Consider the following 12,056-nt stretch of genomic DNA (forward strand, 5'->3'; position numbering starts at 1 on the left):
GGACTCTCAAGAGGCTTCTCCAACACTACAGTTCAAAAGCACCAATTCTTTGGTACTTAGCTTTCTTTATAGTCCAACTCTCACATCCATACATGACTACTGGGAAAACCATAGCTTTGACTAGATGGGACATTTGCTGGCAAAGTAATGTCTGCTTTTTAATATGCTGTCTAGGTTGGTCATAGCTTGTCATTCAAGGAGCAAGTGTCTTTTAATTTCATGGCTGCAGTCACCATCTGCAGTGATATTGGAGCCAAAGAAAATGAAGTCTGTCACTGTTTCCACTGTTTCCCCATCTACTTGCCATGAAGTGATGGGACTAGATGTCATGATCTTAGTTTTCTGAATGTTGAATTTTAAGCCATTTTTTTCACTCTCCTCTTTCACTTTCATCAAGAGACTCTTTAGTTCTTCTCTGCTTTATGCCATAAGGATGGTGTCATCTTTTGAGTATCTGAAGTTATTGATATTTCTCCCACGGATAGATTTTTGCAATACCATATTCACAGATATAAGAAAACGTACATAGTACTTGAATTTATGGATTTATCTATTTATTGCTTAGAAATGCTGGCCCTAATTTGAATTACAAAGGATGGAGCTAAACAATTTTTGGATTATCAGCCAGCTTTTATAAGCACTCAGAGATGCTGGTTCCTATCACTGCCTGAATGGGTGCAACTTCATTGTTAGACAAGTGCAAGAGATTGGATCAAATGGAATTGATAGGAAGCTAATTTTTTTTTAATTACTATATTAGGGTTAGAAATCTCTCTAAAGAAAAAAAAAATCAGTCTTTGAGTTGCCATTTAAGTATATGAATCCCCTGAGCTTTTAGGAATAATGCATATGTTTGTAAGCTAGGTAAACATTAGGCACATAAATGAGAAATGAATTATAATGTCTCACAAAGTGATAAGAAGAAATTAATTTGTATTTATGTCCTCATTTTGTCTCAGCAGTAAAAACAGCAAAAGGTCAGTTCACTTACTCTAACACATTTTCGTGGGCTAAATCACAGCTCCATTATCCTCTAGGCTCAGATCCACAATGGGGAGGATTTTTCCCTCCCATTTAATTCACATCACATATTGTTATACATGCCAAGGACATTTCTCATCTGAATTCCTTTGTTTGGTTGACTTGGCTTTTCAAAGCAAAAGTGAAAAATGGCTATCAAAAGAACATTTGGATAAAAGCAAGTATAAGAAATTTGACAAGTCTGAGAGGTAAAACTTAAGTACCTTGACCCTTGAATTTATTGAAGACAGTGTAAGAAAGTGAAAGCTAAACTGTGCCCAGCAAGATTGGCATTAAGAGATAAAGTGTCCACAAGAGTATGTCCACTAAGGAAGAAACAATTACGTGCCATGGACCACACAATGCAGCAGCAACTGAGATTTATAAGAGAGGGAGGCAGCAAGCAACTCATCTCCTTTTATCCTAGTTTCAAACCCTGGGATATACTCCTCTGCTAAATGAATTTTACGTGTAATGAGCCTTCTGAAAAATAATTTATTTATTTCTTGAGTTTTGTTTCTTAATTTGTAAACACCTATACAGTTAAAAACAATTAGCAACTCCATCTTACATCTTACTGATGGTGAAATGGAAACAATTTCAAATGAACGAAAGCACCCATTATGAGGTTAGAAATGGCCAGAGTATTACTGACTACTGTTTAGGCAAGTCTATGATTCTCTTCTCAATTTTACATTTTTTAAAAAGAAACTGTTAACTGAAGCATATATTATAAAATGGCATGTCTTAAAGCTCACTGTCTAACATACAGTTCAGGGTGAAAAAACTTATTTTGATGTATTAGGAAACACTTATTGGCGGTTTCTCTGAAAATATCATTCTTACTTCTGTTTAAAGGATCCTGTAATAACTCCTAACCAAACTCAAGGAACTCCTGTCACTTTTAATGGTGTAGTTTATAGATGAGGAAACTGACACTCAGACAGGTTAAGTAACTTATCTAAGGGCAGAAAGGTCAAAGGATTGAGTATATAGGATTTGACCTTCAATTCATCTGGCTACAGGCCCATGCTCTTTCACGATGCCACTCACTTGATAGAGCATTCAACATAAAAAATATACACCTTGTGATTTGTACTAAAGAACACAGTGGAACGTACAGGGATACCAGGACTATGCTGAATCTTTTTTGAGTCTTTTCATATTTAATTTTACCAGGAGTTTGATGAGATTTAACTAAACATTTCATCTAACCTACCTGACAAGTATTTGCAGCCTGCTGTTACAATTTGATTTAAAAAACATTTTTGATATTTTAGCTCCGTATCTGTTTAAAACGTTTTTTAAAAATCAAAAATGCTGACACTTCTAGATCAAGAACAGGTGTTCTTTGCAAGGACTTATTTTGAAAAGGTAAATATGACTGATTCGTTAATGAAATTCTGCCTTGGTGATCATGCTAAAGGTGTAGGGAGATTTTTTAACTTGAAGAAGCATGTTTTTCTGTGCTATGGCAATCAATTCCATATTTTATTTATTTTTCTGAGTTTCTAAAGTGCTAATGAATAAATCTGGGAAGGCTCTGTTGTTGTTGCTGCTGTTATTGTTTGCAGGCTATTATTTAATGTTCTGTGGCAGCTTAATAAACTCCGCACTCTCCAGCTCCGCCAGTCTATTCAACTGGGACACCAGAAAATAAAGAACAGGAGTCCTAAGGAGCATTCCAGCACAACAGTGTTCCCTCCAGCATCCATCACATTTCCAGGCATTCCTTGGTAGCTTGAGGTTTTACCGTTCTTTATTGGTTTTTACCTCCAAGTCTCTGACCGTCCTGAAGGCTGCCCTCCCCCTCCGTTTACTCCCGTGCTTAATGTCTGGTGTAGAAATACATGCATTTCACATAGTATAGGAATGTCTCAAAGCTGAATACCACCACTGTTATTATCAATACATGGTTTTTCTCCCAGGCAGTGTCTTAATGACCCTTTTTTCTCTTTCTTCTTCATTAAATATTAATATCTGTCTACCAGTTATTTAAAGTAACAACAAGGCTATTTGTGGTGAATTTTTTTTAAAGACACACAGGAGTGAGAGTTACATGAAATTCCCTGTATTCTCTACCTCAAATTCTAAGTCTTCAATACTTAAAATGGATATTAGGCATTTAGCAGAATCTCTGAATCTAACTAACTTGCTATATGTCACTAGGTCAAAAGTACAGACAACCTGAATTCTTATCCGACTTCAATTGCTGTCCCCCTTGGTCATATCCATTAGCAAACTCTTAATCTCACCATGGTTTAGCTGTCCTACTAGTGAAATGGATATAATAATAGTATCTGCCTCCTACTCTCCTAGCCTGGTCAATACTGGGGTTAGGTCAACAAATATGAAACTGCTCTGAAGACTATGATGAATTATAGAGATGCCTGTCAATGGTAAGGACTTAGAACTTAGTTGATGGAAAAATAAATCAGCTTTTGTTTCCAGGTGTGATAAATCTACAGCACAATAGACTTTTTAATAGAGAATACACTGAAACATTTCAGCATGATGTTAACTTTACTAGGTTTCTGTGTTTTACCTACAGTCTAATAAAACTTAGTTTTGTACAAGAGTTACAAATCTCTTCTTTTGCATTTTTAAACCAGGAGCATTTTTCATTATGTGCCTTATTTACAGATAAGTGACTGGAAATCCCTCTATGTTTCATTCTAACTCTTGCCATGGAATTTATTCCACCTATAAGAAATCACATGTTCCAAGAGGTACATAAAATAAAATGTATAAAATAATCTAGGTGTAAGGGAATGAAGAGAGATGACTGCAGCTAAATGGAGAGCTCATGGTAAAGTGGGCAGATCTATTCAATTCCTGCTGAGGTTAATATTCAGGAAGACAGACCCAGGATCATCAAATCACTTATTTTCTCTAGAAAGGCTAGAAATTCATAGCTTCATATCATATTTCCTAAATTTCAATGATAAATATATTATTAAATTCCATGTGGACTGAATATATTTGTGATTTTAGATGCAATAGACAAATTCTTAGACAAAACTTGAACTGACAAAAAAGGGAAAATCTGGAAAATAGAGGTAAACTATTTTTAAAAACATAAATCAAAACTGGAAAGGCTTAAGTCCATTAAATATACTGACTTCTCATTTAAACCTTCCCCCATGAAGAAAATTCCAGGCGTAAATGGTAAGTTCCCAAGCCTCCACGCTGCTGCTGCTAAGTCGCTTCAGTCGTGTCAGACGCTGTGGGACCCCATGGACGGCAGCCCACAGGCTCCTCTGTTCCTGGGATTCTCCAGGCAAGAATACTGGAGTGGATTGTCATTTTCTTCTCCATAGTCAGGTACTTAACTCTAGTGAGCATATCACAAGAAAGGAGAACAATACTCCTTCATGGACACAATGGGAAAACTCTAAGTCAAATGTTAGCAAAAAAAATAAAATAAATAATAATCTAGCAAAACATTAAAAGGGTTATACATAGGCTCCATGTTTGGTTTATCTTATATATCAAGGCTATTTTAACATTTTTTAAAAAAGCAATTAATTTTGCATATTAATGGAACAAAGGAGAAAACTAACATGTTTGTGTCAGGTTATCCTGAAAAATAAGTTTGATTAAATTAACATCCAGTAATAACAAAACCTTTTAGAACGCTAGGAGAAAAAGGCGTGAACAACAAGCCTACAGGAAATATCATACTTGACAGTGATTTACTAAAAGCCTCACCTCTGAGAGGAAAAAAAAAGAAAACTCGCAGCGGCATAGCGTCAGCGGGGATGAGGTCAGGGAGAGAGGGGTGACCTCCTCCCCCCCTCCCCCTCCACCCCGCTCTCGCGCCTCTCCGACTGCCGGCTATGGCGGGGTATGGGCCCGACGCTCCAGCGCCATCTATTTTCAGGAATAGGTGGCTCTGCAGCTGTGGGGATGTAGCTCAATGGTAGAGCGCATGCTTTGCATGTATGAGGTTCCGGGTTCGATTCCCGGCATCTCCACTTTAACTGAACTGCAGTTTCAGCTGACTTGTCACATTTTAATCCTTGAAAGGATTAATATTGAAGCATAAATAATGGAATCTTTGAGCTTCCCTGGTGGCTCAGACGGAAAAGCGTCTGTCTACAATGCCGGACACCTGGGTTTGATCCCTGGGTTGGGAAGATCCCCTGGAGAAGGAAATGGAAGCCCACTCCAGGACTTTTGCCTGGAAAATCTCATGGACGGCAGAGCCTGGTAGGCTACAGTTCATGGGGTCGCAAAGAGTCGGACACGACTGAGCAACTTCACTTTCACTTTCTTTCACCTCTGAGAGCTAAAATGAGAAACAACAATAATCTCATTGTACTAGAGTATGCAGCAAAAAAAAAAAAAATTCAAAAGAAATTAATAAGATGAATGATTGGAAAGGGAGAAATAAAACTGCCATTAACCCCAAACCACCTGGGTACATACATCTGAGTGACGCTACAGAGAAACTACTCCACTTAAGAAGTAAACTAAGTATCATTTCTGGATATGAGGCCAAGGAACAAAAATAAAAGTGTACTTCTCAATATCAGCAACAGGAAATAAAAAGTTAAAAACTTAAAAGATAACTATTTGCAACAAAACCAGAACTATGAAAAACCTAGCAAGAAATCACACAGAAAGGCTAAGACCCACTATCTTGAGAACCATAAAACATTATTTAGAGAAAATAAAGACCTAGATAAATGAAAGAATATTTCACTCATAAATTAAAATATTTTATTTAATAAAGACATTTACCACAAATTAATCTATATATTCAGTGAAATCCAATTAAAACCAAAACATTTTTGAGGAAGTGGTGATAAGCTGATCCTAAAATTGATATGGAAAGCAAATTAATAAAAATAGTCAACACAATCTTTAAAAAGAAGAAAACAAATACAAATATGAAGGGCTTACCCTGGTCAAGCTAGACTCAGTGTTCTCTGTAGCTTCATTAAACTTTAGACTATAGGCCCCAACATCTCTTCTCAGAGCACTTTAGAAAGAAGTTGTAAATTTTTTTAATCTGCCAGTTTAAGATGTAAATAGCCTACAACCCAAGAATATCTTTCTCAAGGACCTGTTAGCCATCCCTTTGAAATGTAATTATCAAGAAAGATAGGGCCCATGCCTTCCAGACTCTGTGGGAGGGTAGGAGCCTAACTTTGATAAGGGACAATTAGCAAATACAAAATGGCTTAATCACATTGACCATCCAACCTTTTAATGTGCTCTAATCTTTTTACACTAGCTCATCCCAGCACTTAAGAATTCTCCCACCTTTGGTTCAGTGGACCAGAGTTCAGTCTCTCTCCCCTAGTGCAATAGTCTTTGACCCATCAATGCAATAATCTTGAATAATTTGTTTTATTGCCTGTTTAATCATCTGGTACAATTTTTATTTTATGATACTGCCAGTATCAAAAATATTAGAAAGCTATAGTAATTAAGACAATGTCGCATTGACATAAGTATAGGCAAATGTACACACAGAAGTAGAGTCCATAAAGTGAGCCACACATGTATAGGCTTTTAACTAAAGGTGACGCTGCTGAACACTGTTTGCGATAAATCATGCTCTGCCAGCTGGATCTAAATAGGAACAAAATGGACATTCATTCCTTTATCACACCAGAAATATGAGACGGAATGTAACATGAAAGGTCAAGCAATAAAGTACCTATACAGCCCTCCAAGAAAATATCTTCTAGGTCTTAGAGTAGGAAATGCTATTTTTAAACTCAAGACAAAAATACACTAACCATAACAGAAAATATTGAAGTGGGGTATAATGATTTTAAAACTTCTGTTTATTAAAGTAGTATTCATTAAGGAATAAAAAGATAAGGTATTTAGTGGGGGGGAAAAACTTGTAATATAGGTAACAAACAAAGGATTATCATCCAGAATATATATTTTGAAAATAACCACAAGTCACTAAGAGAAATATAAAAAAAACTCAGTAGAAAAACAGACATTTCAAAAATGAGGTCTTTCAAATAAGCAACTAAAATAAACTGAAATTGTACTCAACTTCATGAGTCATCAGTACATGCAAATTAAAACAAGACATGTCATTATACAACTATCAGAAAGGGTCAAATTAAAAATTTGACAGTATCAAGTAGTAAAGAAGATATAGAGCAATTTGTATCTTTATTGACTATTGAAGAGAAAAAACTGTAGAAACCAATTTTAGAAAACTCTAGTAATACCTATAAAGCTAAATATACATGTATTTAATGATCCAGCAATCCCAATCCTGGCTGAATATCCAATATAAAAGCATACAAATATTCACCAAAATATATGTATAATTATTTTCATAGCAGAATTATTTGCCATGGTCCTACACTTCAAACAACCCACATTTTCTTAACAGTAGATTGTATAATTAAACTGTGGTATATTCATAAAAAGAAAAATTAATGAACTAGTGCTATTAATATAAGCAACATGAATGAATCTCACAAACAATGTTGAGTGGAAAAAGTCATATATCAACCTATCTATCTATTATGCAATTCCATTTACATTAAGTGAAAAATACAGCAAAATTTATCTGAGGTATTATAAATCAGGATAGCTGCTGCTGCTGTTGCTAAGTCACTTTAGTCATGTCCTACTCTGTGCGACCCCATAAACGGCAGCCCACCAGGCTCCACCGTCCCTGGGATTCTCCAGGCAAGAACACTGGAGTGGGTTGCCATTTCCTTCTCCAATACATGAAAGTGAAAAGTGAAAGTGAAGTCGCTCAGTCGTGTCTGACTCTTCGCAACCCCATGGACTGCAGCCCACCAGGCTCCTCCGTCCGTGGGATTTTCCAGGCAAGAGTACTGGAGTGGGGTGTCATTGCCTTCTCCAAATCAGGATAGAGGTGGGACCAATTTATGACTATGCAAGGACTTGACAAGCATTTTGAATGTTGACAACATAAAATCTTTTTATCTGGGTGTGAAACTATGGGTATGTGACCCATGTAAAGTCTTTAAGCTTTAATTATGATTTATGTACTTTTCAGAGTACTCCAATAAAAAAATTGTGCCATAGTATAAAATATTTATTTTCAGAGACCAACAGGGCCAGAATTCTTTTTAGAGTATATGAGAATTAACACTTAATATTCATGAAGAATACTGTCATTCTAACATACTTGCATATATACCCCTATATATAATAATCTTCTAAAGGTCACAACATGATTTTCTCTGATTAAACTGAGAGATCAGGACAAAGCCTAAGCAATCTCAGCTCTGCCACTTGCAAACTACATGAACTTGGATTTAGCCTCATTACACACAGGCTTTCTCATCTGTGAAACAGAGATGGCATTACATACATACTATATACAATTTTTAGGAAATAATGAGCACACAGAAGTGCTAATAATTATAATTACTGCTTCATGGGCAACAGTTGTTGACACTTTGCTCAGTGAAAGTATTTCTGCCACATTTATTTTTATTTTAAACATGCTTTTTATTTGGCAAATACAAAATTAGAGACCAGAGAGAGATATCAAAATTATTTTCTTATGTATTCTTCTTCATAAATAACCTCTATATCTTAATTCTATAGGATTTAACATTTCATAGCTTTTTTCCCCCACACTAATTATTCCAAAGGTATGTACCATAAACATTTTTAGTTCCATATCCCAGTTCCATAGCTCAGTTGGTAAAGAATCTGCCTGCAACACAGGAGATCCCAGTTCAGTTCCTGGGTTGGAAAAATCTGCTGGAGAAGGGATAGGCTACCCACTCCAGTATTCTGGCCTGGAAGATTCCATGGACTGTATAGTCCGTGGGGTTGCAAACAGTCAGACATGACTGAGCAACTTTCAACCAGTTCCAAGCCATGACAGACAAGGGGGCATTTTAGCCTTTCTGAAGAGTTGCTTTTTAGTCGACTATTTTCCTTCCAAACAACAGAGGCACAATCATAGTATATAGACGGCACCAAAAAGGGAGTGATCATCACTATATAAAAATACCACCTTCACAAATGAAAATCTGAACTCAGTCTGCTACGTGAGGTAGGACTTTTCCAAGCAGACATGATGAACATGAGTATTCTGAGTGCTAGGAGTAGCTTGTACAGAGGTGATATACAGAGGATCAGAAACAGCCTGGAGGAAGGGGCTGTAGGTTGAGGGATATGAGGAGTATAATAGGAGGTAAGTGTTGAAAGACAGGTCGGGGTGGGGGTAGTTAGTCACTGTAGGCCTAAGTGATAAGAGTCTCTGGAGAACAGTAAGTTACTTAGGATTTAGCAGAGGAGAAACTCTATTATGTAGGCTCTTGAAATTGTGTACTAACTTTAATGTGAAGATTGGATTGAAGCAAGATAAGAATTCAGGCAAGGGTTTCCAGGGGTTGCAGGTATGGGCCCTATCTTGGGAAATAGTAACAGGAACCAAGATGAAGCACTGAATATGAGTGACGGTGCAGCAATGTTTTGACTGATTACATGACAGGGCTCACAAGAGAATGGAAAGAGATATGCCTCCAGCTCTCTGGTATAGGTGTCAAGGTGACTGGCGGTGCAATGACAAAACTGGGGGAGTGAGTAAAAGAAGCAAATTTAGAGGCAAGTAGGACACAATCAGTTAAGTTTCACCTTGCTGTATTTGAGGTCCATTTTGAACTTCACAGGGCATATATCCAGCAGAAAATGGGAGAGAAAAATTGCGCTCAGGAAAGAGGTCTGGGTAGAAGACATACAGGCTTATCAACTTGTGCCTACTTTTGATAGCACAACCTTCTGAAGTAAAACAGAGAAAATGTCTTCCTTTTTTAATAAGATAAAATTGCTCACATGTACCTTATCTCTGCTTAGGTTTTTCTTAAAATTAAATAACTCCTGGCTCTACGAACTTTCTTTATAGGTTGTCATTCTCCCTGAAAAATTCAGTTAAGATATTAAAAGTGTATCTGAGCCAGCACAGAACATAATTATTAGTCCTTATAATCTAGACATTATGCTGTATCCAAGACCACATTAATTTACTAAGAATTTATGTCATCGTGCTTTGATTTAATCTTAAATTTGTATCAAAGGTCAGTTGGTCTCTCTTTTTCCCGTCCTTCCATACACACACACACACACACACACACACACACACACACATCCATATATATGGATAAAATGTAAATGTATACACAAGCATGTACTTGCATTTGTATAACTGTATGTATATAGTGATATAATACTTACATTTATATGTGTGTGCATACATGCTCTCACATGTATAGATGGGGACTGAGATCTTTCTTATCAAAAACTTAACTAAGCAGTAAACTTTCAATCAGTAAATATGCCTATTCTGATCAAAAACATGAAAGACAAGTATATGATACTTGTATGTGACATTCTAACTTCACAGGACATTGCTATAAAACTTCTAAAGCCATTTGAGAGAGGAACTCATCCAGTAACCACTCACATGGGGGTGAAGTTGGGTGTACTTCCCAACTATATCATCAAATGGATGCTTGTCCCCCAATTTTCTGACTCTGAGGATTGAATAAAGGGGTCCAGTCATTTTCAGCACAATTATCTCCCACATGAGTCAGATAACAGGAAGGAATATATTAAAACACAGACATTCACCACCAACCCACATAGAAATCGGAAGGCTCACTGTATCCATAGACATCTCATAACTTTGCAAAATACTTCAAGGAAATGAAAACATTTTCTATTTATTCCATTCTACTGGGTCAACCAACTTGATATAGCCACCAAAGAATGTGTCTTGATAATACCACATAATATTTGCACAAATTGTTCAATGTCATTTGATATCAAGTTCGTTTTCATGTCTTGATTTCAATGAGTGTATCCTAGTTCTTAGAGACCTTTCTAAACTTTGAAAATTATTCTTTTATGCAATAAATTTTTTTAAGTTCACTAGATGAGCAAGAAACTATACATGTGTGCATAGCCTTATATTAATAATCTGCTCTAAAACTGTACTTTCCAGGTTATTCTTCTTCAAAAGAGGCTACTTGAATGTATCCATTCTTTTGACATACCTTTAATTCTCCAAAATTTTAGACAATAGCTTTAAGATTGAGGTCATTTAGCAAAATAATCTACACTTTTTATATGCCAGAAACCCTCACAGGTCTGTGGCCTTAGACATATTTAATATGTTTAGCTTGACACTCAAGTGTTAAACCTGTATATAAGAACATGTCTAAAAATGAGATTTTAATAGCTCTACGTTTTATCAGGAAAATGTTTTCATTAGAGCATCTTCTGTAAAAGCTACTGGCCTCACCAGGTTTCTGATTCTTTTTTCACTAGAAACAGCTATCTCCCTAGAACAATAGGCTTCTTTTATGCTCTATTTATAGTCTTTTTTCAGCTTTCAAATGCGAAAATACCATAGGACCTATGCACCTCTGAAACACCTCCCTTATTTTGTTTTAGTTTCTGCTCAAATGCCACCTTCTTGACCTCCTCCATGTAAAACTGCTTCCTTCTCCAGTCTATTTTCCCTTATAGTTTTCAGCACCTTTTTCATAGTATAAAGCTTGCTTAGGTATTCTAATGCTTGCTGGAACGTAAGCTTCAGAGAGAAATGATTTATGTTTTGTCCATATTTAACCTCAAAGCTTAGACTTTTGGCTGGCACCTAGTAGGTACTCAATACATATCTGTTTGAATAACTGAATAACTATAGTACTTCTATCTGAAATACCTTCCTGCTCTCTACTGTTGCCTAATCAATTTCTATTAATCTTCAGAGTTCACTTTCTGCCACTTAGGTAGGCCTTTCTTTACCTTCTGGAGCAAGATAAAAGTCATCTAGTAAGGTATATATCTGTCACACTGAACTCATCATGACCAAAATTTTACACTTAACTGCATTTAATTAGTGTAGGTCCAGGAGGGCAGGTACCATGACTGTGTGCCCCACCCATTCCCATAATGGTGGTCCCAGTCACCATCTTGGCAAAAGGCTGTTGCTCGATACATGTTTGTTGACTGAATGAATGATAGTGGAGTTTAGCATCACACATTTAAGTCCAGCTCTT

At 36.4% G+C, this 12,056-nt stretch overlaps 1 protein-coding gene and 1 non-coding gene across 8 annotated transcripts in view; one reads left to right on the top strand and one right to left on the bottom strand.

Annotated features, from left to right (window-relative positions):
* The window catches only part of DMD (dystrophin), a 2,687,035-nt gene that overhangs the window by 1,575,186 nt on the left and 1,099,793 nt on the right, over positions 1-12,056 (bottom strand). The window lies entirely within an intron of this gene.
* Positions 4,926-4,997, top strand: TRNAA-UGC (transfer RNA alanine (anticodon UGC)). Its single transcript has one exon. It is a non-coding gene; the product is annotated as a tRNA-Ala (tRNA).

This window comes from Ovis canadensis, chromosome X, assembly GCF_042477335.2.
Source record: "Ovis canadensis isolate MfBH-ARS-UI-01 breed Bighorn chromosome X, ARS-UI_OviCan_v2, whole genome shotgun sequence".
NCBI classification, from domain to species: Eukaryota; Metazoa; Chordata; class Mammalia; order Artiodactyla; family Bovidae; genus Ovis; species Ovis canadensis.